We start from the raw sequence: 22,469 nt of genomic DNA on the forward strand, positions 1-22,469 counted from the left end.
AGAGATTTGTTATTATTTATCTAGCTGAAATGTAAGTTTATTTACCCAAATCAGCTTTGGGCTTTGTTTTACCAATTGCCTTATAATTTTGTACAGATGTTTTGCAAGAATGGGGTTTTGCAAATAAAGAGAGATGTTTTGAAAAGACATTTTGAAGCTGTATTATTTGTCTTAAAAGTTTAAGTCACTATTTCAAAGGCTACATTTATACACTATTAAAACATGGTATTTTTTTATTGCAAGACTAAGGAATAATTTATTAAATCACAAGGTTTAGAAAAAAAGTAAACACATTGTAGTCCTTTTTGCTAGCAGTCCATTACTCAGTAGCTTATACAGTAGCATGTAGTGTATTTTTACTGTATTTTTTACTGTAGTTTACAGTAAAATCCTGCAAATATACCTCTTGTGAAAAAGTGCAAATAAACAGTAATTAACTGCTAATACTTTTGTCAGTATTATACTGTAAAGGTAGTAAAATAACAGCTGTATGCTGTATTTGCAAAAACAGTAGCAAACTGTAAATTTCAGCTACAGCAAGATACTGTTAATTTTACAGTAACTTGCTGGCAACCCTGCTGCCAGTTCTTTACTGTTTTTTTATGGGAAATTTTTTAACAGTGTAGGTCATGGTTTATTTTCCAATTATTATTCTGTTTATATTTACAGTTGTATTTATGATCTATTTTTTTATTGGTATTTTTTCACCTGTTGTTGTAGTGACTGCAGTCACTGCAAAAGGGGCTGATGGATGAAGCTGGAGAGGGGTATTTTTGGTTTAATTTTTTTGTGTTTCAATTAATTAATTTTTCTAAATCAAAATCGACTGGTAGAAGTGAAATGCGTTCCAATACAATTGCTGTTAATACTAGCCCTGATTTGTGAGATACAGAAAGAATGTAGAAATGATTAATAAAACTTACATTCTCTATAATTTAACACCATGTTAATACAAATCCTGACGAGAAACACATTTTCCATGTGTATTAAAGGAGTGTGTCATAAAAATATGCCTGACATTCAAAAAGGACACAGTTAATGCACAAAAGAATGTAAGTCCATATTTGTGTCCTTCTAATTAATTGCATGCAGTCCATTTACACTACCAACTTTTTATGAATGTGCTGTCTTTGTTTATATCGCTGGTGCTTGACATACAATGGCCTATGTATTATAAGGGGGGGAATGGTTCAATAACCGGAGAAGAACCTCAGAATTAAATTGCACTTGACCCAGCCCATTGGCACTTTGCGTGCACAATTTCACCAAACCCACTTGCGCCTAGACTTAGCGCATGCTTGCACGAAAATACCAAAACTTCATGGCCATGCCCACTGACTTTCTGTGTAAGACTTACAGCATAGTGTTGTGCTTAGTGCTAGCATTCTTAAAATAGGGCCCTGGGTAGAGGTCTGCACGGGACTGGTTTTTCCATCTCGCCTGCTCTAAGTTTCTGTGCCGCACCCGAACACTCCCGCTGCATTTTACTTCATGTTCACCCGCTCTCTGCCCCCTGTGATTTTCTTACCGACCATTCCCGCAACCCCACATTTGTTTTCCACATAGAGCAAAAGCCATACAAATAGACAATAAGTGTACACAAGGAATGTGTTATTTTTCTGCCATTGCTATTTTCAAATGACATGTGAAAATGACACCAAATTGTCTTGCCTGAAGTTGGTTTCTTAACACTAAATTGACCATTTTCTAGTCCGAGTTTGATAAAATAGTGTCTGTCATTCCTCTAAAGCCCCATTGACTACCTGCCTGCTCTAAATATTGGATAATTTAATGCATAAGCTGTGTGTGCATTTATTTTACGTTATAAAAAAAATAAGTATTGTGTTTTTTGTTTTTTATTTTTTGGGGGGGGTGGTTGTTGCATTAATAAATAAAAAAAGAGATCCACATCTGATTTTTCAGGCTATTCTCTGACCACTCGCTCCTGTCCCCATCTAATGGAAGTATCGTCTGCTCCCACCTTCAACTCGGAAATTTAAGTCCACACTGCATGAAATCTAATCGGGTCCTGCAGGAGTTCCACAGGAATGCAGACCTGTAGCCCTAGGTATGTTTGACTTGAACTGTGTCTCGACTTACCTATCAGTGAGATTTGCCCATAGCAGTCAGGGTAGGAGTTGAAGAGAGAGCCGTCAAGCCGGAGAGTTTGCACTTCCTGTTGTGTGCAGAACCTACACCAGTCAAGGTAGATCACGTGATGTTGCTCACGTGAGGTGTGAGCGCTATTGCTGAATGTGTTAAAGCGGCTGTGTGCCCAAATGGTTAATTGTGCTTCACAATCAATGCCCATCCTGCATTTTTGCACCCTTGAAGGGCACTGCGGGGAGGAGGACTAAACTGAAAGGGTGGTTCCAAACTAAAGTAAGAAAATATTTTTATTTTCACGAAGGGCCTTACTGCAAGAATGTTAGCAAAGGGTACATTCATACAGCATTACCATGTTCCCTTCAGAGTGCCAACATCAAGAGCTCTGTCTTTTGGTGTGAGTATATAGCATAAGGATGAACACGTTCATTTGGAATTGGCCCACAGTCGCTTATATCTTACCTGGTATGATGCAAACAGGTGCAACAATTCAGGTATTTGTCAAAATACTGGATCTGTGCATAAGACCAGGCAGTGTAAATACACTTAGGCAGGCTAACAGATCTGACCGCTGTCTATTATGTTGTTAATATTAATCAAAATTACTGTTAAAATAAATGTTGTCATCTTATTGCCATGTACTGTATATCCACTTGTGATACACATTTGCTCAAAACCCTGCATGTTATTTATTAAACATTACATCTAGACAAACCCATCACCAGTCTGACCCATTTTTAGATACTTTAATACTGTCAGGATCCAGCTTCTTTGGTTGGTTTTATATATAGTTCTATGTGGCAGGATCCTGACATACTGTAGGCCTGTTGCACAAAGCCAGTTTCAGTGGCTACCCATCTAAGTTTGAGTTTAGTTTGAGCAAACTCTGTTTTATGTGGGGGGGGGGCTCAAGAAGCTGGGACAGTTTTTACCATTGTACATTGCCATAGCAACATACGCTACACGGCTAATCTGCAACGGAGCAGGTTTTATTAAAGTGACATCTCTGACGCAATTAAGTAACTCCCCCTGTATCTCTCGATCCAAATTAAATGCTTTACAGGAAAATTTATATGTTTCATGAATTGATATATTATTATAACTGTAAATTAAGATATTGAAAGACAGTTTATTTCAGAAATCAGGGAACCTTTTATCTTTTGAGCAGCACTTTACAATGTATTATTGAGTTTCTCTGCATATCTTTACATATTGTGCCTGTATGCAGTGTGTGATGCTGAGATACTCGGAAAAAAAGCAAATTTATTGTGTGACGATTCTTTGTATATGAACAAATATACTGGTTAAAATTATACTGTCGACTTTCACACAAAGTGACATTGCTTGCACTTCATTAAATTATATTGTGCTTTTAATTGAAAGTAATATAAAAGCTTTTACATTTTAGATAAATATATAGATTTTTATGCTTTTAAAATTAATAAGTCGTTATGTTCTTATTGTGAACATATACACTATAAATTAAATTACACATTATAATCAGTTTTTCTTTTCTTTCTTTTTTCTTTTCAGCAGCAGCAGTGTTTCTTCATGCTGTGTAAATGTTAAAATTCTTCATATTTTCATAATGATCTCTTGATCTTCAGCAGAGACATAAATCACGCTGAATTTCTCATGAGAAGTAAATCACGCCAACTCTCTCCAAGCTTCACCCTTTGGCTGTTCGTGGCAAACATCATTCATTCGTGTGCACGAGCTTCAGGGTTAACCATGAACTGAGTTGACAGAGAACGTTTGTACCAAGCGTCTTGAGATCGCTGAACCAATCTAAACTGGTTTGGCTCTATCGGGTTTTGTCAAGCTGAAACTTACTCTGAAACTCTGAGTTTATTCAACTAGCTTCGTGCAACAGGCCACATGTCTCACGTTGTGCATGTGAGTACATGATTCCCTTTTGTGTTACTTTGCCATGTGCTCTTCGGTCATTTTCTTTGTCTTGTTTTTAGTTCCTTTGTTGTGAGCACATGGTCTCTGTTTGTATAGCCATGTGCTCTCCTGTCAGTTCTGTCTTAAGTGGTAATGCTGCTCCCTTGTTTGCCTGATTATTAGTTAATTTATCTCATCTGGTCTACCTTGTTACCCTCCTTATTTCTCCTTCTATTTAACCTCCCTGTGTGCTCTGTCTTGTGCCAGTTCGTTGTGGAATGTTTCCCTGTCAGGGTCTCAGTTCAGTGTTCTCCCTGTCAGTCTGTGGTTTCCAGGTTGTCTGTCCATCAGTTCCTTTTCAAGAGCCTCATCCCTGTCTCTCTGTTGGTTCTGGGTCATATGTCACGGTCGCCGTCGCGGCCTTCGATGCTCCCCTCTCCAGCCCAGCCAGTTGACTACCCTCTTGTCCTGGGACTGAGTTTTTTGCCCTTCGGGGAACCTGTGTTGCTTCCTGCATTTGTGTCCTCGCTCATCTCTACACAAACCTCGACAAATACTGTTAACGGCAGCACAGCTGTTTATGACTTAATGGTAGCACAGCAATAATGATTACATAATTTTGTGAAGAAACCACCATATTGTTGGTATACAAAGGCATATAGAGTGCACTGACAGTTACAGCAATAGTATTAATATTAGTCTATAAAATCACTTAAGATCTTTAAAGTTGTTTATTTAATAATAAAAAAAAAAAAAATTAAATAACTATACAAAGAGAACCCACATAAACAAAAATGAAGCAATATGAAATACATTATGAAGACAACTCACATAACCCACATCACTGCTGGTACAGGATCTGTTCCTCGAATTACTTCAGCATTTAATGTCGGTGGTCAAAACTGCTTTCTGTGGTTTAGCGCCACCAGTTGTGCTGGTTTTGGTAACTGCAGCAGCTCCTGACACATGATCCAAAGCTCATATTTTATTTGTCAGGGCTATTCATTGCCGGGTGAAAAAAAATTGACACAACGTAAAAACACTTGCTTTGTCTCTGTGCGAATGTTCACTCCAGATGTGAATAGCTTCATAGGAATCCATTGTTTTGAATCAAAATGTTAATCGCAGCAAGAAATTTTGGTGAACATTTGTTCAATTGACTTTAATTCTACAATTGTTTCTCTATAAAATGGTTCTGTTGTAGATGCCTTGATTTAGCAAATGAGTGTGGGAGCAGTTCTTTCAGTGCCTCCAACTACAAACTTTTTTATTAAATTACTTTTATGATAAAGATAAATAAACTCTAGAAACTGTGTGAAAGTTGTTTTAGTTTTGTCACCAAATTTATTCAATCTGTGTTGAAATTTCAATGGATGTTAACTGTACATAACTGCGCTTCTGTATTTTTTTCGTATTTTAAGCATCAGTTCTCGTGTGAACTTGCCAACGCGCTCACGACATGCAAGAGTCAGCTGTATTTGAGCCTTGTGAATTGTTTGTAAAAACAAAAGTTTTAAATATTAATCTGTTCCTTACACACGCCTAGCATTTTGCTTCAGGAGACATTAATTAATCCACTGGAGTCGTATGTATTAATTTTATGATCACTATATGTGCTTTTGGAATTTGTAAAAATTTGGCACCCATTCATTTGTATTTTATGGACCTGAAATATACTTCCAATATACTTTGTGTTCTGCTGAAGAAAGACAGTCATATGGTATAAGGGTGAGTAAATTATTTTTGGCTGCACTAATCCTTTAAGCACTTTAAAAATCGGTGATTAATTGTGACAAACTATGAAAAATCATGCAATTAATTGTGATTAAATATTTTATTCGACTGACAGCACTAGTACAAAACTATTTATCATACCAGGAACACTTTACATTAAGGTTCTATTTGCAAGGGGTTTATAAAGGGGTTCCTTAATGACTAATAACTTATTTACAAATGCATTATAAATCATGTATATGGCAGTTATAACAACATGAATAAAAAGGGTGACTTTCATGCATTACTTGCCAAATACTGAGCCAATTTAAACTCAAGTTATAAATGCTTAATAAAGGTACTTATTAATACTTAATTTAATCAAAACCATGAAATGTCATAATTCATTATTTATGTCATGATGCAGCAAAAATAGTCTACTATAGTGACATTAAAAGATGTTGTGTTTGTGTTTTGTCATTTTCCTTGTCACTTTGATGATAAAATGAATGGTGCTACTCCAAGTGATGTCTTACCAACAGTTTTCTGCAAAAACACTTCTCAGGTTTTGATGCTCTTCAACAGCAATGTATACTCATTCTGATTCTCTCTTGTTTATCAGAAATATATTGATTTTCCATAAACTCTTCATTTTCTGGGCTATTTCTGAACTATCATTAATTGTACCTTCACGCTTCAATATAATTTGGATGTTTTTATCAACCTAAGTAACCTCAAAAAGGGTACCTTAATGCCACTTATTGATGATTTACCATCATTATTAAATTATGAAAGTGTATCCTAATGTTAAGTGGACACATGTGATCCATTCATTGATGTGTTTCTAACATTAGTAAACTGTGAAAGTGAACATGAATGTAAAGAGGACAATTAAGAAACATTTATGAAAAGAGTTTCCAGCTTCTGCACTACATCTGTTAGTGAGTGACTTTTGATGATTCAAGATTAATTTCATACATAGTATAGCATCCATAAATAAACAATCATAATGTAATATAGTCTTTATTATAGACTGTAAACTGTACAGTTAACATTAAACATGGAAAAATAGGCATGCTTACACTACCATGGGTGTATGTATATATATATATATATATATATATATATATATATATATATATATATATATATATATATATATATATTTTCAACTTAGGCTATTTTATTACATTAGGCTAGCCTATATCTACTTTACATACTGGACTAATATAAGCAAACTAATAGTCATATAACATATTCATAGTTTTTCTAAAACATAATTAACAAACACTAATTGGCAAATTCTATAAGACACATTAAGAGTAAATAATTAAATAAATAATAATGGAACAACATCCCACAATCTGAGCACTGCCATATAAATTTAAATATTCTGCAAAATATTAAATTATACCTAGTTTTTTCGTGCATAGGAGTGTCTTTCCTGATTTTTTTCTTGCTCCAAATTGCATTTCCTACACTTACCTGTGTCCCGCCTGCTGGCCAATCACAGCTTTGAAAAGTAATTTGCTGGTAAGCTAGTTTAAGCTAGTTTGAGTTTATGTGTGTTAGTAAATATAATATTTAAGTGCTTATTTTCCACTTAAAGACAGTGTCAAATTGCAGATTTTTAAATGTTTAAGACCAATTGTACTGTTATTTGCTTTACATAAAGTTCATTCTAAGTTCATTGCCAACCACAAAACTTTATTAAATTGGTTCATTTTCTCACTTAACCTTGATTCTAATATTTTTGGTATTAAAATATTCCAAATATTATACCTTACTAGTATTCATTAACAAATTACCTGCAGGAGTTGGAAACTCTTTAATAAATGATTTTTTATCATTATTGTCCATTTTAAATTAATGTAAATTTTATTGGTTACTAATGTTGGTAGCTCATAAATAAATGGTTCACAGTTGTCCACTTCACATTAAGGTACACATTCATATCTTATTAGTGTTGGTAAGTAAATAATAAATGGTTCACAGCTGTCCACTTTACATGAAGGTACACTTTCACGGCTTATTAATGTTAGCAAGTCATTAATAAATGGTTCACAGTGTCCACTTTACATTAAGGTTCACTTTCATAGCTTACTAATGTTGGTAAGTCATTAATACAGTAAATGGTTAACGGGTAACTCAATGAACAGGCCCTGGTTGTCCAAATTGCATTATGGTACCTTTTTAAGGTTGCTAAATAAGTTTGTAAATCAACCTTACATTAAGACTTGAATTACAGGGTACAGATATTGTTACTTAATTCATAAATGACCAATTAAATGAAGGGAAATAAAGAATATAGATTTTGATTAGTGAGAGAAATCAAAGTTATAGGTATACATTATTGCTGTGGATGACCATGAAGACCTGTAGGTTACCACTCTGAGTAGCGGCATAATTTTGTCACCAACTCGACAAACAAAATGACACAAGTAAAGGCATTAGCGTAATGAATACAAACACAACACTCTTCTCTCTAAAAAAAATCTACTTTTGCTGCATCGTGATTTTGATTAAAGTACCTTTATAAAGCATTTATAACATGTGAGTTTAAACTGGCTCACTATTTGGCAAGTATTGCATGAGTCACCCTTATTGTTTGTGTTATAACTGCATATAAATGATTAATAATGCAGATGTAGATTAGTTATTAGTCATTAATGAACCCCTTTATAAACCCTTTACAAAGGGAACTTTGATGTAAAGTGTTACCATAATACCTCTTACTTCCCAAAAGCATCCATAGCCAAGAGTACATTAAAACTACTAGCAGCAGTGAATATCACAAGTAATTGATAACCTTGAAGCAGTCATAACCTTATACGATTACTTTCACTTCTGCACGTGTTGTCAAAAATCTGTCTGTAAATCTGCTATTAATATGCATAAGTCTTATAATCTTGTCTTGAAAGGGCAGCCGTGTGTGAGGGGTAGATTTGAGAAATCTGCATACTGGTAAGTTTTTAGACATGAAAATCGTTACCCTCTTAATCACATTTAAAATTATTCATTTCATATCGATCATTGAACCATGGAGTTGTCATAGAATATTACTTATCTTAACATCCTACCATTATAAACAACTTCAGCTGACTGCATTGCTTACTGTACAAATAATCTTTGTTAATCTTTTACTTAATTGACGCATTTTATCTCCCCCATATCAGAGATAATACTACACACCTGAGAGTGTTTGTGTATCTGGTACACAGGGGCATCATGGTTAACATGGTGCCCTTGGTGGTAGAGCTTTCGATTAGTAATCAAAGGGACCTTGGTTCAAATACTGACCAATTATATGCTGTAACTTTTTTTAAACCAAGCAAAATTGCTACTGAACTTGACAGCTAGTGATCACCATGCATTCTCTTTGTATGGAAAATAGCAGCTTTGACATTTGTCATTGATAAATCCTTTTCTGTTTTACGTGAACTAAGTCATTTGAGTCTGGAAAGACATAAGAGTTGGTAGATGATAACAGAATTTTCCATTTAAAGAAGGGCTGTCGATTTAATGCATTAAGTTAGTCAGATTAATAATGCTTTAAAAATAATTTACCCGAATAATCATGGTACATGATGGCGGAGTGGCGGAGGACGAATCTCAGTTGCCTCCACGTCTGAGACAGTCAACCCACGCATCTTATCACGTGGCTTGTTGAGCGCATTTACCGTGGAGACATAGCGCGTGTGGAGGCTTCACGCCATGCACCGCGGCATCCACACACAACTCACCATGTTCCCCACCGAGAGCAATTCACATTATAGTGACCACGAGGAGGTTACTCCATGTGACTCTACCCTCCCTAGCAACCGGGCCAATTTGGATGCTTAGGAGACCTGGCTGGAGTTACTCAGCACACCCTGGGATTCGAACTCATAACTCCAGGGGTGGTAGTCAGCGTCTTTAGTCGCTGAGCTACCCAGGCCCGAGACGTGTTTTAAAGTTTCAGACTATTGTGACAAGTTTCGTTGTGTGATGGATGAGGAGGAAACGGGAGCCGGTTTCCACAGTCCAATAGTAATTGCTTTTCAGCTTCACACTCAAAAACCAAAAGTCTGCTTTACAGCATAAAAGGTAAGACAAGTCAGCTTTTTAGCACAACACATAATATGGAATACACAGTCTCTGGTGTGCAACTCTCTCTCCCTCTCTCTGTGGACTGGGTCATCTTTTATCTCCACCGTCTCTCACTGCAAACACAGAAACGGTAATTAGTAGCAGTTTGTCTCAGGTGGAACTCCTTACCGCTTTCTCTCTATCCAGACGGGCGCTCGACCACGCCCTCACCTCCACAAATATATTTTGACACAACGTCCTAAAAACGCAATGTTAAAGGAATAGTTCACCCAAAAAAATTAAAAATCTCTCATCATCTCTCATACTTACCCTCATGCCATCCCAGATGTATATTACTTTTTTTCTTCTGCAGAACACAAATTATGATTTGTAGAAGCTTTTTTCAGCTCTGTAGGTCCATACAAAGCAAGTGAATGGCTGCCAAAATTTTGACGCACCAAATAGCACATAAAGGCATCATAAAAGTAATCGATACAACTCTGTGTTTTAATCCATATATCTTCAGAAGTGATATTATAGGTGTGGGTGAGAAACATCAACATATAAGTCCTTTTTGCTAGAAATTCTTCCCTGCCCAGTAGAGGGCAATATACATGAAGAATGTGAATCACCAAAAACATAAGAAGAACGTGAAAATGAAAATTAAAGTGGAGACTTACTGAGCAGGGAGGAGAATTTATAGTAAAAGCGATTTTAAATATTTATCTTTTTCTCACCCACACCATTATATCGCTTCTGAAGACATTGATTTGGAGACTTATGGATTACTTTTATGCTGATTTATGTGATTTTTGGAGCTTCAAAATTTTGGCACCCATTCACTTGCATTGTATTGATCAAAACAGCTGAGAAATTTTTAAACATCTTCATTTGAGTTGAAAGAAAAGTCATACACATCTGGGATGGCATAAGGGTGAGTAAATGATGAGAGAATTTTTCTTTTTGGGTGAGCTATTCCTTGAAAGGTGCAAAACACTAAAAAAATCTCAAAGATGAAATGCAACCGAAATGAGACGCTTCAAACAATTCTCCCTGACGCATGTATACACTGACCCAAAAAAAAAAAAAAAAAAAAAGCAGGGATGGAATGCAAAAACGCATCCTGTGAGAACATCTCTTAAATTTACCTCGGATAGGCTGACTAACTCAGTTGTAAACTGGATTGCAGTACAGACCATGTTCAATAATATGGAAATACAACAAACAATATATTGACTTCTAAACCTACTCTTTGTATTATTTAATCAATGCTTTACTCATCTACCACAATAATGTAATGTATTTGAATTATCTGAATTATTGTATTTATTAAACATTTATTTTCATATATTATACATACTGTATAGTTGAATTATCTTTATTTGAGGTTTGCAATTAATATGCAATTAATACATGCAATTAGTTGTGGTAATTTGATTATTTTATCGGCATTCAAAATTATTTTATAGTTATTCAAAACCCACTTGGCTCAAAAATCTGAAGAGGGCACATGATGCTACTTTGGACATAAGCATGAACATGTATATGGACAAGTAAATGAGAGTGAATCAACATATACGTTTATATGTGTTGTGCCTGCATGAATTTATTTGCATTAAGCGTGTTTGCGCATAATCTAAGTTCTCCCTGTGACAAGCCGAACACTCGTGCTGCCTCTCAGGAGTCATTAGCTTGCTGACTGTTCAGGTGCAGCAAGCTCTGTCACACAGCTAAACTTTATTTAATGCTTCAGGAGGCTGTTTCACTTTGGGTCTCATGTGTAACGAAAAAGTAATCTCAAGGTGACGAGACGAGAGCCGCAAAAACGCGCTGTTCCTTCATCTCCATCCTGCAAACCTGCCTGAAGCTTCAGCCTGTGTAAAGGCAATACTTCTGAGAGGCATGCTGGACAGATGGGTTATGATGTTATGACCACCTCAGACCTGAAGTCTGGAGCCTTGGCAGCCTCTTTTAAAAGCAGCCACACTATTCTCTCAATAAATCACTGCATACTATGAAGAGACTTAAAAAAACAAGGTCTTAAAAGAATATTCGCGGTTAAATACTAGGGCTGTGAATTGATTAAACATTTTTTAACTAATTAATCACAAATTTTTCTGTGATTTAATCAATTAAATTATGGTACATGATACATTACAACAAACATTATAAATATATTGACTTTATACTTTGTCTCAAAGAAATTGCAAGAAATTTGTTAGGCTTCATTTATTTTAATATGTATATGTTAAAATGTATGTTTTTTTGTGTGGGGGGGGGGTGCAGAGTTAATTAGACACATTTTTACAGGTATTCATCTTTTATACAAGTATACTGTATATATCTATATCTATCTATCTATCTATATATATCTATATCTATATCTCTATCTCTCTATCTCTCTATCTATCTATCTATCTATCTATATATATATATATATATATACACAGGTGCATCTCAATAAATTAGAATGTCCTGGAAAAGTTCATTTATTTCAGTAATTCAACTCAAATTGTGAAACTCGTGTATTAAATAAATTCAGTGCACACAGACTGAAGTAGTTTAAGTCTTTGGTTCTTTTAATTGTGATGATTTTGGCTCACATTTAACAAAAACCCACCAATTCACTATCTCAAAAAATTAGAATATGGTGACATGCCAATCAGCTAATCAACTCAAAACACCTGCAAAGGTTTCCTGAGCCTTCAAAATGGTCTCTCAGTTTGGTCATTGACACCCTTCACAAGGAGGGTACGCCACAAACATTCATTGCCAAAGAAGCTGGCTGTTCACAGAGTGCTGTATCCAAGCATGTTAACAGAAAGTTGAGTGGAAGGAAAAAGTATGGAAGAAAAAGATGCACAACCAACCAAGAGAACCTCAGCCTTATGAGGATTGTCAAGCAAAATCGATTCAAGAATTTGGATGAACTTCACAAGGAATGGACTGAGGCTGGGGTCAAGGCATCAAGAGCCACCACACACAGACGTGTCAAGGAATTTGGCTACAGTTGTCGTATTCCTCTTGTTAAGCCACTCCTGAACCACAGACAACGTCAGAGGTGTCTTACCTGGGCTAAGGAGAAGAAGAACTGGACTGTTGCCCAGTGGTCCAAAGTCCTCTTTTCAGATGAGAGCAAGTTTTGTATTTCATTTGGAAACCAAGGTCCTAGAGTCTGGAGGAAGGGTGGAGAAGCTCATAGCCCAAGTTGCTTGAAGTCCAGTGTTAAGTTTCCACAGTCTGTGATGATTTGGGGTGCAATGTCATCTGCTGGTGTTGGTCCATTGTGTTTTTTGAAAACCAAAGTCACTGCACCCGTTTACCAAGAAATTTTGGAGCACTTCATGCTTCCTTCTGCTGACCAGCTTTTTAAAGATGCTGATTTCATTTTCCAGCAGGATTTGGCACCTGCCCACACTGCCAAAAGCACCAAAAGTTGGTTAAATGAACATGGTGTTGGTGTGCTTGACTGGCCAGCAAACTCACCAGACCTGAACCCCATAGAGAATCTATGGGGTATTGTCAAGAGGAAAATGAGAAACAAGAGACCAAAAAATGCAGATGTCAAAGAAACCTGGGCTTCCATACCACTTCTGTCAAAGAAACCTGGGCTTCCATACCACCTCAGCAGTGCCACAAACTGATCACCTCCATGCCACGCCGAATTGAGGCAGTAATTAAAGCAAAAGGAGCCCCTACCAAGTATTGAGTACATATACAGTAAATGAACATACTTTCCAGAAGGCCAACAATTCACTAAAAATGTTTTTTTTTTTTATTGGTCTTATGATGTATTCTAATTTTTTGAGATAGTGAATTGGTGGGTTTTTGTTAAATGTGAGCCAAAATCATCACAATTAAAAGAACCAAAGACTTAAACTACTTCAGTCTGTGTGCACTGAATTTATTTAATACACGAGTTTCACAATTTGAGTTGAATTACTGAAATAAATTAACTTTTCCATGACATTCTAATTTATTGAGATGCACCTGTATACACACACACACATGCATACATATATATTTTTTTTTTGGAAAGTCGTTTAGAACATCTACTTTGTGCATGACACGAGTACATTTTCCAACAATTGTTTACAGACAGATTGTTTCACTTTTAATTGACTATATCACAATTCCAGTTGGTCAAAAGTTTACATTCACTAAGTTAACTGTGCCTTAAAGCAGCTTGGAATATTCCAAAAAATGATGTCAAGCTTTTAGACAATTAGCTAATTAGCTTCTGATAGGAGGTGTACTGAATTGGAGGTGTACCTGTGGATGTATTTTAAAGTATACCTTCAAACTCAGTGCCTCAATGCTTGAAATCATAAAAAAAAAAAATAATAATAATAAAAAAGTCTGATTCATCATTGGGAGCAATTTCCAAACACCTGAAGGTACCACGTTCATCTGTACAAACAACAGTATGCAAGTATAAACACCACGGGGCCCCATACCGCTCAGGAAGGAGACACATTATGTCTCCTAGAGATTAATGTAGCTTGGTGCAAAAAGTGCAAATCAATTCCAGAACTATAGCAAAGGACCTTGTGAAGATGCTGGAGGAAACAGGTAGACAAGTATCTATATCAACAGTAAAAACGAGTCCTATATCGACATAACCTGAAAGACTGCTCAGCAAGAAAGAAGCCACTGCTCCAAAACCACCATAAAAAAGTCAGACTACAGTTTGCAAGTGTACATGGGTACAAAGATCTTACTTTTTGGAGAAATGTCCTCTGGTCTAATGAAACAAAAATGTAACTGTTTGGCCATAATGATCATTGTTATTTTTGGAGGAAAAAGTCATTTTTATTTGTATAGCGCCTTTCACAACACACAACGTTTCAATGTAGCTTTATAGGAAATCATGCATTAACAGAAACTGTAATATCTATTATGTCTTACAGTGATCATTGTGTAGTTTGATGAAATACAATTGTGAATTGTGTTAAATAATTAAATAATAATTGTATTTAGAAACCAGTGAGCAAGCCGAACTCGACTGTGGCAAGGAAAACAAAACTCCATAAGATGTTGGTTAATGGAGAAAAATAACCTCGGGAGAAACCAAGCTGACTGTGGGGACCAGTTCCCCTCTGGCTATCATCATGAATATAATGCCAATATTACTTAATTATGTACAGTGCAAGTCAAGGTTTAAAATTATTAAACTAAGTAAGTGTTAAGGGTCAGTGTTTAAACAAAGATTTTGTAAGAACTGTAAGATTAATGACTAATGTCTTTGAAGTTCATCCTGTATTAACTGCAGAAGTTCACATAGATGCATCGTCCTATGTTAGTTGGCTGATGAAGGGTTTTGTTGGCAATTAATTGATAGTCTATGTATTCCATTATAAGAGTGAGTGTCCATCATTAGACTGAGGTGATGCAGGCAGAGATCAGTGAGGTGCATCGCAGTTCAACCGGCCAGTAATTTCGGTGAGGTCTATACTAAGTCCAAGGTTCAGGCAAAGGCATATAATGTATCCTATGTCTTGTGGTTGGAGTTGGCATCAGTTCATCCTCTGAAGTCCATCGTAATAGACTGAAGTGATGTTTGGCTGGCACGGGCTGCATTTAGTCATCATCACTCAGACACACGTAGCAGTGGAGTCCAACATGAAGCAGGAATGGGGCTGGATCCAGCCGGTCCTGGTGACCTCAGGATTGGAGTCCTGAGGTTGAGACAGGGATACAAACAGAATAATATTAGCATAGATGCCATTAAATTTATTAGAGTTATAGATCATGATCAATGTTTATGGTTTCTGGTTCCAGCAGACCTAACTAAAGCAGTCTAATTGTGAGTTGAAGGATAAATTAGGTGTATGCCTAGCTAAATAGATGAGACTTTAGTCTAGACTTAAACTGAGTGAGTGTGTCTGCATCTCAAACAGTGTTAGGGAGACTATTCCATAGTTTAGGAGCCAAATATGAAAAGGATCTACCTCCTTTTGTGGATTTTGATATTCTAGGAACTATTAACAGGCCAGAATTTTGTGAACGTAATGAACGTGATGGAATATAGGGTGGTAGAAGGTCACTTAAGTACTGTGGAGCTAGATCATTCAAAGCTTTGTACGTAGTTAACAGAATTTTAAATTAATTCGAAATTTAACAGGTAACCAATGTAACGACGATAAAATGGGGCTAATATGATCATATTTTTTGGTTCTAGTCAGTACTCTGGCTGATGCATTTTGAACCAATTTAAGTTTATTTAATGACCTTGCTGGACATCCTCCCAGTAATGCATTACAATAATCTAGTCTTGAGGTCATGAACGCATTAATTAGTTTTTCGGCATCAGCAACAGAGAGCATGTGTCGCAATTTAGCAATATTTCTTAGGTGGAAGAATGCTGTTCTACAAACATTGGTAATTTGATTTTCAAATGACAGACTAGTTCTTTGCTGTATAAGACGATGTTTCAGTACATCCATCGAGAGTCAATTAATATTTTAGCGGCTTGTTTTTAGAGGTTTTTGGTCTAATAATTAGTACCTCTGTTTTGTTAGAATTGAGTAGAAGGAAATTTCTGGCCATCCAATCTTTGATTTCATTGATACTGCTAATTTGGAGAATTGTGAAATTTCTTCAGGTTTTGAAGAAATATAAAAGTTGGCTATCGTCGGCTTAACAGTGGAAACTTATTCCATGATTCCTGTTAATATCTCCCAGGGGAAGCATATACAAGGTGAAAAGCAGAGGCCCTAAAACTGATCCCTGTGGCACTTCATACTTAGCTTTTGTTTGGATTGACAGTTCCGCATTCACATAGACAAAGTGGTAGCGGTCTGTTAAATAGGACCTAAACCATGCTAATGCAAGTCCACAAATGCCAACATAATTCTCTAGCCTATTCAAGAGAATGTTGTGATGTATCGTGTCGAAGGCAGCACAAAGATCTAATAGCACTACAAGTGAAATGCAGCTGTGATCAGACAATAAGAGCAAGTCATTTGTAACTCTGATAAGTGCAGTCTCTGTACTGTGATGGGGCCTAAATCCTGACTGAAATTGTTCATATATACCATTTCTCTGTAGAAATGAACATAGTTGGGAGGATACTACATTTTCTAGTATTTTCGACATAAAAGGGAGATTTGAAATCAGTCTATAATCAGCCAGTTCTCCAGGATCAAGTTGTGGCTTCTTAAGCGGTTTGATAACTGCCATTTTAAAGTTTCTTGGGACATGTCCTAAGGATAACGAGGAGTTAATAAAATTAAGAAGAGGTTCTGAGATTACAGAGAATGCCTCTTTTAAGATCTTAGTTGGTATTGGATCTAACATACATGTTGTGGCTTTTGATGTTTCGATAAGATTTGTTAGCTCTTCATGACCTAAGACAGCGAAGGATTGAAGTTGCACATCAGTGAAATTATGAGACACTGAGGTACTATGACAGATTATTGCATAATTCCAATTTTATTTCTGATTATTTCAATTTTATCAGTAAAGTCATTACTATTGTACTGCAGAATATCTGGTTCAGTTAAGGCTTTACTCCTAACCAATTTAGCCACAGTACTGAATAAACACCTTGGATTGTTGTGGTTATTTTCTATGAGTTTGCTAAAATATGCTGACCTGGCAGCTTTTAGTGCTGACACTATCCTTCCATGCACGTTAAATACCTCTCATTTTGTATTCTTCTACTTGCGCTCCATTTTCCGAGCTGCTCTCCTGAGAGTATGAGTGTGATCATTGTACCATGGTGCGGGACTTTTTTCTTCAATTTTCTTTAATCGAAGGGGGGTGACACTATCAATAGTGCTAGAGAAGACTGTATTTATATTTTCTTTTATCTCATCAAGTTCTTCTAGACTTTGGTGCTTACTGAGTGTATGAGATAAATCTGGAAGATTATTAGTGAATCCATCTTTAGTGGTCGAAAGAATAGTTCTACCTGAATGATAGCATGGTGTAGATTGAGTAACATTAGCTTATCGCAGCATATAAGAGACGAGGTAATGATCTGAGATCATTGCTCTGTGGAAGAATTTCTATAGTATCAACATCAACTCCATATGACAGAATTAAATCTAGCATATGATTATGGCAATGAGTTGGTCCTGTCACATTTTGTCTGACTCCAAGAGAGTTGAGAATATCGATAAATGCTAAGCCCAATGTGACATTTTCATTATCTATCTGAATGTTGAAGTCGCTAACAATTAAAGCTCTATCTACAGTAAATGTAAGATCTGATCAAAAAAATAATTTATAATTAATAATAATAATTTAATAATTAATTAATAATAATAATAATAAATTAATTAATTTAGCAAATTCACCAAGGATATCAGAATAAGGCCCGGGTGATACTGTGTGTGTGTGTGTGTGTAATATATATACACACACACACACTGTAGCAAGGGCAAAAGATGACAGAGTTTTTTATTTATATCTGAATGTGTCACATTAAACATTATTAGTTCAAAAGACTTGAACTTATATCCTGTCCTCTGAGTAACACCAAAAACTTAACTGTAAATTGTAGCAACACCTCTTCCTCGACCCTTCAGATGAGGCTTATGTTTATAACAATAACCTGGGGGAGTAGATTCATTTAAACTAATATATTAATCCGGTTTAAGCCAGGTTTCGGTTAAACAGAGCGCATCCAAACAATGATCAGTAATAATTTCATTTACAATTAGTGCTTTGGTAGAAAGAGATCTAATGTTTAGTAGCCCTACCTTCATGTGATGGTTAATTGTGTTTTTTTTTTTTTTTTTCCAAGTTTGACCTTAATCAAATTTTTTCACAATTATTTAGTGAGAGTTTTGTGTTTGGGGAATGGACACAGGCTCTATGTGATATCTAGGTGATATCTATGTGTTGTAGTTTGAGACCTGTGTGACGTCTCAAGGCAGCTAGCAAATGTTCGGATTAACCAGTTTGTCTGCTTCCTGACCTGGGCCCCAGTTAGTCAAATACTATTATTAAGACTATGAGCAAAATTACTAGAGAGGAGAGCAGCACCTTCCCTGGAGGGATGGAGTCCATCTCTATTTAGCAGGTCAGGTCTACCCCAAAAATTCTTCCAATTGCCTATAAATCCTATACTATTCTCCGGACACTACTTAGACATCCAGCCATTCAGTGACACTAATCTACTATAAACCTCATCACCATGATGAGCAGGGAGGGGTCCAGAGCATATTACAGTGTCTGACATCGTTTTTGCAAGTTCACATACCTCTTTAACATTATCTCTCTTGATCTCCGACTGGCGAAGCCGGACATCATTAGTGCTGACATGAATAACAATTTTACATTTAGCATTAGCCAGCACATGTAAATTTGATCTGATGTCAGACGCTCGAGCCCCAGAAATGCAGTTAACAATAGTGGCTGGAGTCTCTATTTCCATGTTTCTTACAATAGAATCACCAATTATTAGGGCTCTTTCAACATGATTCTCAGTGGGTGCATCACTGAGTGGGGAGAAACAATTGGAAGCTCTATCAGGAACAGGAGAGTAGTGTCGTTTGCTGAGCGAGTATGCCACCGAGACCCTGCTGCAGGGGCTCTAGAGCCGGAACCAAAGTGTGTGTGTTGCTCGTTGTACTACCCGCATCCGAAACAGTATCTACCGGCTTCTCTTTCTCACTGACCTCCACTAGCATTTGGATGCGTGTCTCTAACTCATTAACCTTCTCCATCAGCCTCTATAACTCCTTACATTTATCACATGTGAATCACTCACTGCTGATGGAAGAAGCTATAGTAAACATGTGACATGCAATGCAGGAAGAAATTACATGAGTGGATGCCATGACTTACCGCAACTGTTTGTTGTTGTTGTTGTTGGTTGTTCTCGAGCGGTGAGGGCTTGAGATCAATGTGAATCCCTCACGCAACTGTTTGTTGTTATGGTTTTTCTTGATAAGCAGTGCTTTGAGATCGATGCAATAATCCATGTAACGCAGAGGAGAAAAATGGGTGCGTGCTGTAAAATGTGTGCAGTTTAATCATGATAAAAATAGAAAGTGGATGCACGCGGTGAAACGGTGAGGCTTGCAAGCCGAAGAACGCCATTCCAACCATGAAGCATGGGGGTGGCAGCATCATGTTGTGGGGGTGCTTTGTTGCAGGAGGGACTGGTGCACTTCACAAAATAGATGGCATCATGAGGACGGAATATGATATGGATATATTGAAGCAACATCTCAAGAAATCAGCCAGGGAGTTGAAGCTCGGTCGCAAATGGGTCTTCCAAATGGACAATGACCCCAAGCATACCTCCAAAGTTGTGGCAAAATGGCTTAAGAACAACAAACTCATGGTATTGGAGTGGCCATCACAAAGCCTTGAAAATTTGTGGGCAAAACTGAAAAAGCGTGCGCGAGCAAGGAGGCCAACAAACCTGGCTCAGTTATACCAGTTCTGTCTGGAGGAATGGACCAAAATTACAGCAACTTATTGTGAGAAGCTTGTGGAAGTTTACCCAAAATGTTTGACCCAAGTTGAACAATTTAAAGGCAATGCTACCAAATACTAACAGAGTGTATGTAAACTTCTGACCCACTGGGAATGTGATAAAAGAAATAAAAGCTGAAATAAATCACTCTCTACTATTATTCTAACATTTCACATTCTTAAAATAAAGTAGTGATCCTAACTGACCTAAGACAGGGAATGTTTTCTATGATTAAATGTCAGGAATTGTGAAAAACTGAGTTTAAATGTATTTGGTTAAGGTGTATGTAAACTTCTGACTTCAACTGTATAATATATATACATATGTTCACATTCACATGAAACGTTTGTGGGTATATAACAAAATGGACAATATCCATTTAACAACAACAAAGACATAAAACCAATAGACTAATTAAACTGCTTTGCAGATGTGCATAAGATCAGGATAATGAGCTGTGGCCTAAATATCATGGAAATATCATCAGTGTTTCATATTGGACAGGTAAATGGGTCACTGAGCTTTGCTTCCAATTTTCCACAGCGTTCACAAAGTGTGAATCATACAAGGATTTAATCTCACTTAAGTCCACTTAAACCCCTCTCAGCTGCAGAATGGCCCACTTGAACTGTCACAGGTAGGCCCATTTTATTGGACCATCTCTCCTTACACCAATGGAGCCACTATTACAAGAGTGTTTATGACCTGCAGATTGCCGTGACTTCTCCTACAAATCCATCCAAACTCTATTCGATAGGATTAGGGTATTAAGCAGCCATATAAAGCCATTAATGCACCTCTGTCTGCCAGGGACTGGGTACTGTTCCTATCAGGATGAAGGAGAGGGAAGGGCACCTGGTCCAATGTTCAGACTCCTATCAACCATTTAATCTTTGTGGGTGAAGAACAAAGAACAAAAATCAGGTCAAATGCAATCCGATCAGCCTCATCTCAGTGAACATGTGACTTGACATAAGTTTGTTTTCAGTAAGCCTCCATTTAAGTTATTAAGTCCTGTTTCTGTTGGTAATCCAGCATTCATCTTCTCAATAGCTTCAACTAAAACAAAACGGTGGCCATCTTTCCCCATACAGCAGATTGGGATTTCACAGTGGTTTTCACCTGTTTAAGGCCTATTCACACCAAATCCGTTTTTTCGGTACGAATGTTCGTTATGAACAAGCTTCTGTATGGGAACAATGCATTCCTATGGCGCTTTGCACATCAGGTCAGACAAATCATCCGGCGATAATCTGAAGGGTTTTTTTTTTTTCAACGGAGGGTGTTCCAATATTTTTTTCTTCGGACAGCGATGAAAACTTACTGACCAATAAGATAAGAGCTTTTTGTCAATAGCGGCAGCTGCTCAATCCAGCATGTTGGTGGTGCTAATCAACTGCAACACCGGCATACATGCAGCTGATACACACCCCTGAAAATTATATAATTAAAAATAAATAGTTGCAGTATATGAACTCTTTGTACTGAAAACATAAACACGTTTTTTTTTTTTTTTTTGGCTTTTCTCCCCAATTTGGCATGCCCGATTCCCAATGTGCTCTAGGTCCTCATGGTAGCGTAGTGACTCGCCTCAATCCGGGTGGTGGAGGATGAATTTCAGACGCATCTGAGCCAGTCAATCCGTGCATCTTATCACATGGCTTGTTGAGCGCGTTACCGCGGAGACCTAGCGTGTGTGGAGGCTCACGCTATTCTCCGTGGCATCCACGCACAACTCACCAAATACCGCACCGAGAGCAAGAACCACATTATAGCGACCACCAGGAAGTTAACCCAATGTGACTACCCACCCTAGCAACCGGACCAATTTGATGCTTAGGAAGCCTGACTGGAATCACTCAGCACGCCCTGGATTCGAACTTGTGACTCCAGGCGTGGTAGTCAGCGTCTTTGCTTGCTGAACTACCCAGGCCCCCCTACCCATTCTGTTTTTGAAAGTCTGCTTATGGTTTTATGTCGTAATATACATTATTTTATATGTATATCACTGTACCTGTTATAATCTCATGGCATTAAAAATAGCAGCAAGGTTCAGCAATTCGTTTGCACTGAGCTCGTAGAAAATCCCCTAAAAAGACTCTTTACATGCTATATTTTTACTGCTGAACCACACTGCTCTTATATAAGTGTAATATAAGAAAGTATTGCAATCATTTTAATAAAGTCCGAAAGCCAGGGTATTCGTTTATATTCTTTAATATGCATCATATTCTTAATGTACATTATTCCACGTGTATTT

Source organism: Myxocyprinus asiaticus, chromosome 12 (assembly GCF_019703515.2).
Source record: "Myxocyprinus asiaticus isolate MX2 ecotype Aquarium Trade chromosome 12, UBuf_Myxa_2, whole genome shotgun sequence".
NCBI classification, from domain to species: Eukaryota; Metazoa; Chordata; class Actinopteri; order Cypriniformes; family Catostomidae; genus Myxocyprinus; species Myxocyprinus asiaticus.